General features: G+C 45.5%; 1 protein-coding gene across 4 annotated transcripts in view; it reads left to right on the top strand.

Moving 5' to 3' along the window:
* The first annotated feature begins 4,075 nt into the window (after positions 1 to 4,075).
* Positions 4,076 to 6,000, top strand: part of ELAVL2 (ELAV like RNA binding protein 2) — a 168,432-nt gene continuing 166,507 nt past the window's right edge. For 2 of the 4 annotated variants that reach the window (XM_048850767.2, XM_048850768.2), the window contains exon 1: positions 4,078 to 4,177. The gene's annotated coding sequence lies outside the window, so the exon portion shown is untranslated. Of the gene's footprint in view, positions 4,178 to 6,000 lie in introns of all 4 variants that reach the window. The other 2 variants (XM_048850769.2, XM_048850766.2) reach the window with 2 other exon arrangements.

Below are 6,000 nucleotides of genomic sequence, written 5' to 3'. Positions count from 1 at the left end.
CATTTAGTATGAGCTAAATTCAGCTACACTGAACTGAAGTGTAAAACATTGGCATATGTCTGAGTTACAGCTACACAACACTCAAAAAAGGATATTGGGAGACAATACAGGTAAACACACACAGGAGGCATATTGCATTATGATCATATTGGCATTGTCTGAATAAAGTCTGAGGGCAGGACTTTTGCCTAACTAGCTAATGAGAGATTGATATTTACGTAACAAAACACAGAAAGATTACTATCCTAAAAATATACAGATTGTGAGAGCAGAATATCCACTGAATTTGTGATGTTGAATCTCCAAACAGCAGATATAGTTGTATTAAAAAGGGGGGCAGTTTTAATTTAAAAAAAAATTGACAACATGTCTAATGCTCAAATACCATATAGACCCCAAAACTGAAATCTTATATTTGCACTTTACTCAGCCTCAGCTACACACAACATGGTATTAAATTCACCAGAGAAAAAACAAGCAAGAAGAGCTGCCAGCAGGAAGAAAGAAAAAAATGAGAAAGGAGCCTAGTCAGAAAGTGAAAACATATATGGTAACAACAACAGTGGCATATTCTCCACTCAGTGTGCATGCTTAAATCCATCTATCAGTACAACTGTCTTGGAATCAAGAAAGAAAATCTATTGTATTCCCAATATGTGTACCATTATCAACTTTTGATTTGTTACTCATTTTTGGAGGTGGATAATAAATCTGTTGAATTTAAGAGCATTGAGGGCCCAGTTTTGCAGAGTGGCAATTGTTCTCATGCCTATTAAATTCAATAGGAATTGAGGGAATTCACTGCCTTCCACGAGGTGCTTGACAACACACAGGAATGAGCCTTATTTACACAATTACTTGGAATGGGACTAAAAGGAGGCTGAAGAAAATATGACCTAATCCAACTGCTGTTGTAGTCAGTGGGAATCTTTCCATTGACTTAAATGGATGTTAGATTGCACTTACAAAGAATAAATTTGTTTCTGAAAGTGGAAGGGGAGAAAAGGGCATTATGGAGAATATGCAGGGAGGAGATGGCTTGCCAAGAAGATTGCAGGAATATATAGGAAACAGGGCATCAAACTTAGAGGTGGAGTGTAAAAGAAGTGTTGGAAGATCCAAAACTAGAGGATGTCATACAAAAGGATTTGATTAATGTGGAGTTTCCAAGGACCTGGTTCAACACAGACTGGAATGCAGATGGAAGACCCAAAGATCCAACCCCACATAGCTGGGATTAAGGCTAGAAGAAGAGATGGTTTGTCAGGACCCAGGCTTGTGACTATGTTCTGATAGACCATCTAAAAAAACCGCTGAATACACACACTCAGCATAAGGAAAACAACATGCTGCTCACGCATACTTAGCTATTTTTGTTATTTTATGTCTCCATTTCCTGACCAGTTCCCCCCAAACTGAGCAAAGCACACACTGAAAACTATGTACAGTAATTTTCCAGTTCTGAACATCACTCCATTACTCCTGATTATACTGGACCAGGACTCAAAAGGGAAGGAAAGAAGTACCCACCAAGGGCATGTGGAGTATGCTAGCCCTCACTCCAAAAACACAGTTTGCCCCCTCCTCCCATGAATGGATTAACATTGAAAAAAATAGAAGACTGTTCCATGGAGGGAAAACTCAAATCTGTTTTAAGCACAGTGACAGTCTTTTGCCATATGTATATGCAGTACCTAGCACAAAGAGGTCCTGGTCTGGGCTTGTCTACACTACCCACCGGATCAGCGGGGGTCGATTTATCGCATCTAGTCTAGACGCGATAAATCGACCGCTGAGTGCATTCCCGTTGACTCCAGTACTCCACCAGAACGAGGAGAGCTAGCAGAGTCAACGGGAGAGCGTCAGCTGTCGACTTACCGCAGTGAAGACACCACGGTAAGTAGATCTAAATATGTCGACTTCGGCTACGCTATTCACATAGCTGAACTTGCGAGATCGACCCTGCATGGTAGTGTAGACAATCCCTTACTACTGCAATACAAATAGATAACAACCCCAGGTGTTTTTACACAAGAAGAGGGAGCTAATTTTGACTATGATGTTTGGGTTACTTACAACATTTTAGGAAATAATTGAAATTTCTTTTGCTTTCTGTTCTTTGGTATGGGTAAGAAGAGATGCCCTAGAAGGTACAAGCTTCTCTGTAACTCCCATTACTGTAGCATGGGCATCTGAGGACCATTCATTAATGTATTCTCATAAAATCCCTGTGAGGTAGGGAAGTACTATTCCCCCATTTTACAAATGGGGAACTGAGGCACAAAGAAACTAACGGACATTTTTTAAGGTATTTAGGTGCCTAAAGTTGCAGATAGGTATCTAAGCCCAGAGCCTCAAAGGTATTTAGACACCTAACTCCCACTAAAGTGCCTAAATGCCTTTAAGGATCTGGGGTCTAGTGGGATTTGCAAAGGCACCTAGATCTCTAACTCCCATCCTAGGGTGTCTCTATGCATCGTTAGAAGCCTAAATACCTTTAAAAATCTGGCCCTGAGTGACTTGCCCAGGGTCACACTGCAGGTCAGCAGCAAAGCAGGGGTGTCCCAGGTGCTGGTGGGTGTGGAAAGGGGTCTGGTTCTTCAGCCTGCCGCCCCTTGTAGCTGTCCAGAGCGCAAGGCAGCTGGGCGAGGCCGGAGGGAAGACGCGGGGGGCGAGGGGCTGCGTGTGAGACGGGGGGACTCCCGCTCCCCCGAGGCCTCCCGGAGAAGATGGGTGTATCGATCGGCGGAGCCTCCGCACCTGCTCCCTCTCTCGCCTGGCAAGAATACGGCGGCCAGCCGAGCCCGCCGCAGTCACAGGAGTTCACCGCACGCTGGTCGCTAACGAGGCGGCTGGGCTGCAGCCGGCTGGCGAGATCGGGGGGCGGGGCGGGGCGGGGGGCTGATGCAGGAAAGCGGGGCATTTTGCAAGCGTGGCACCTTGTTGTCCAGCTCCCCTGCTCTGTGTCCTACCTGCTAGGAGCAGATCTTCGCCCCCCCGTGGCCACTCGTTTGCTGGCGGGACTGAGAAACGCCCTGTGTCTCCAGCACCAGCTGCAGTGGGCGAGAGACAGAGTCCCTGCCCTGCCCTGCCCTGCCCCTCCTCACCACCCTTCCCGGGGACGTTAACGGGGTGGGAGCAAACATATGGTCTGCCCCGGGGGGCGGGGGGGGGAGCGGAATCACGTCCCTTTTCGTGGTGCCTGGTTACCGAAAGGTGAACACTGCACCTGTGTGGCCGCGATCCTTGCCCCGCGTGGGGCTGCACGGGCATTTGGGGAGAAAGAACCAGCCTTGCCCCAAACGCGTGGCAATGATGGGACCTGCCCGGGGGGCGCAGGCGGGGAGACGAGGATGGATGCGGGCGTTTCCTTCGCTCTCAGCCCACAGGCAGCCGGGGTTTGGGCAGGGGACGTTGCTTCTGCTTGTCGTGGCTAGCTAGGGGCGAGGAGAGCGACACGCGTCTCTGGCTCGTGGCATTAACACATTTCGCTGCCGCGTTTAAAAGAAGAGCGAGCGAGCGAGACCAGGGCAGGGACAAGAACCACCCGCTGTCCTGAGGTGCACCCGAGCTCTTGTGCTGCGAGGAGAGAGAGCCCCAGGGCGCCCCTCCAGGAATGACTTCAGCTGTCTGTGGGCAGGAAGGGGGGGGGGGTGTTCATACATACGCGCGGCTTTGGGAGTGTTTTACTAAAGGAAAACCATCAATCACTGGAGGACTGTGGCAGGGATAGCGTGATTTGAGAAGGGGCTGTGTGTGTGTGTCTTTCTCTCTCTCTCTCTGTTGCTGAACTCCTTGCTCTGGACACAAGTGCAGCCACTGTGTGGTGACGATTTTGAAGAGCCAGGCATTTCCTGTAGTCAGATGGCAGCTTGAATCACAGTTCCCCACCCTTCACTTACCCCTGCTTGGTTGTTTCTTTCTTTCTTTTTTTTTTCTTCTTGGTCTGGGCGGGGGGGGGGGGGGTGTTTCTATCTTACTTTGTTTCTGATTGGTTAAGCAGCTCTCCTTTTCATGTGTGATTACTAGAAACACTTTAAATGCTGCTTTCTCTCCCCCCCCCCCAAGTCCTAAACGGTGCACCCAGTACAAGCTGTTTTGACAATTCATAAGTTTTTTGCTTTAAAAAAAAAACAACAACAAAAAGCCCATGACAAAGCATTATGAGGTTGCAAGGGTAAGTGTACTTTTTTATTACAAATTTTCTTGCTTTGGAGAAGCATGGTTGGTGAGGGGAACTCTTATTTAGCTCTGATTCAAATGGCCGGGCGGCGGGGGCTTTTTCTTTTCTTTTCAGAAGCTGTTCTAGTGGGACACTTATTCTGCTTCTGTAGGGAGGGGCGGGGAGAGAAAAGAACAGGTTAAACCGTCTACCTGAATTCAGATGCACCTGGAATCGATGGCTGACTGAATACAACCTGATGATTGGACCCTTTGTGTGTGTGGATGATCAAGATACTATTGCTCAAAAAGAACAATGGATTCATCACCCATTCAAACATTTCTCCACTCTTGCCTGCAGCGCACATCCGGGTCTTTTTGTTTTCCCTTTCTCCCCCCCATAATTGACACTTCTTCATCAGATGAAACTGTCCCCTCAAAGGCACTTTCCCTTAACCATATGATGCGCCACTTCTATCATGCTCAACTGTGAAGGGGTGGGGCAACGGAAGTATTTAAAACGGCATGGGATACTAATTAAAGTCTCTTCCACCCAGCCTCTCTGCCCTTTAAGACCAGGAGGAATGTATTTGAGGTGATGGCACCTGCTGCTTTCATGAGACATTTTCTAAAACGCATGCCCCAGGAAAAAGATACGATTTTAGAATGTCTTTCTCTCCCCATCGGATTTTGAACTGTATCAATCTCGCTTGAAAAAAACAAAACAAAACGTGTTTTGAGTGCATTTCAGTCATGGGATGGAGTTGCTCTTTTAACAGTCTCAGGCTATTTCCGTGGGGGGACTGTGATTAGCAGTTTACACAACAGCTGTTTGGAGGAAGGGGTAGATGGAAATTATCTACAAAAGGAACCCTGTCTTTTTAAAATTGGCACGGTTACTTTAACAGCGCCCTTGAATGTTGAAATTATGTCTCAAGGCTACAAAGGTGGCCATAAGGCTCCTGTAGTTAGAAAGTAGTTCAGACAACACACGAGATATTGAAGCCTGCAAGTACTGTAAATATATCGGTGAGTATTTACCCTTGCTTTAGCTATGTGAAGCAGGAACGGGTCGCATTAATTTTATTTTTTATGAACAAGTTACTTCTAGCCACCCACTGTAACCACTCTTGAAGGCATTCCTGGACACTTGAAGTAACTTTTCTAATGTTATGGTATTTAAATGGGTTAGGGGTTGGTTTGTTTTTTCCTATGGACATTGTGGTAAGTAACTTTCATGGACTTGTTCTGACAGCTGCAGAAACTAATTAAATGCTAATTAATTTCACCCTCACTTGAAAGTGATGCAGACAATTGTCATTCTCAAATAATTGTTTCTGTTAATATCTTTAGACTATTAGCTACTACTGAAAGTGATCAAAATGTTTATCTAATTTAAACCACGTAAATAAGGGACAAAACAGGCACTGAAGTTTGCAAAGAGACATTGTAAAGAAAAAAATTGTAAACCACTATTTTCCCCCAAGATTACTTCAGTTTAAAGAAGAACTGTTGTTTAATAAAGTAAACGCTGCCCCTTTTGGGGCAGTAAATAGTAGCTGCATACATTAATAGCATTAGTTTAAGTAGATTATGCAATAACTCAAGATTGTTTGCTTAGTTCAGACATTTTTATTTGCTCCCAGGAATTGCATAAATATTTGATTGTTGCTCGAAGGAAGCTAATATTCAGAAAAATAGGATTGGGTCAGAATGTTCAGTTAAATATTCCCATACAGTGAAACATCTGGCAATCTGTTGGATACTTGGGGTATGTCTACATTTCAGAAAAAAGACCCATAGCATTGAGTCTCACAGCCTAAGAGAACTGACTCAGAC

The sequence above is a fragment of the Caretta caretta genome, chromosome 5 (assembly GCF_965140235.1).
Source record: "Caretta caretta isolate rCarCar2 chromosome 5, rCarCar1.hap1, whole genome shotgun sequence".
Classification (NCBI taxonomy): domain Eukaryota; kingdom Metazoa; phylum Chordata; order Testudines; family Cheloniidae; genus Caretta; species Caretta caretta.
Note: the sequence above shows the minus strand (reverse complement) of the source record. Positions and strands in the feature narration are given on the sequence as shown.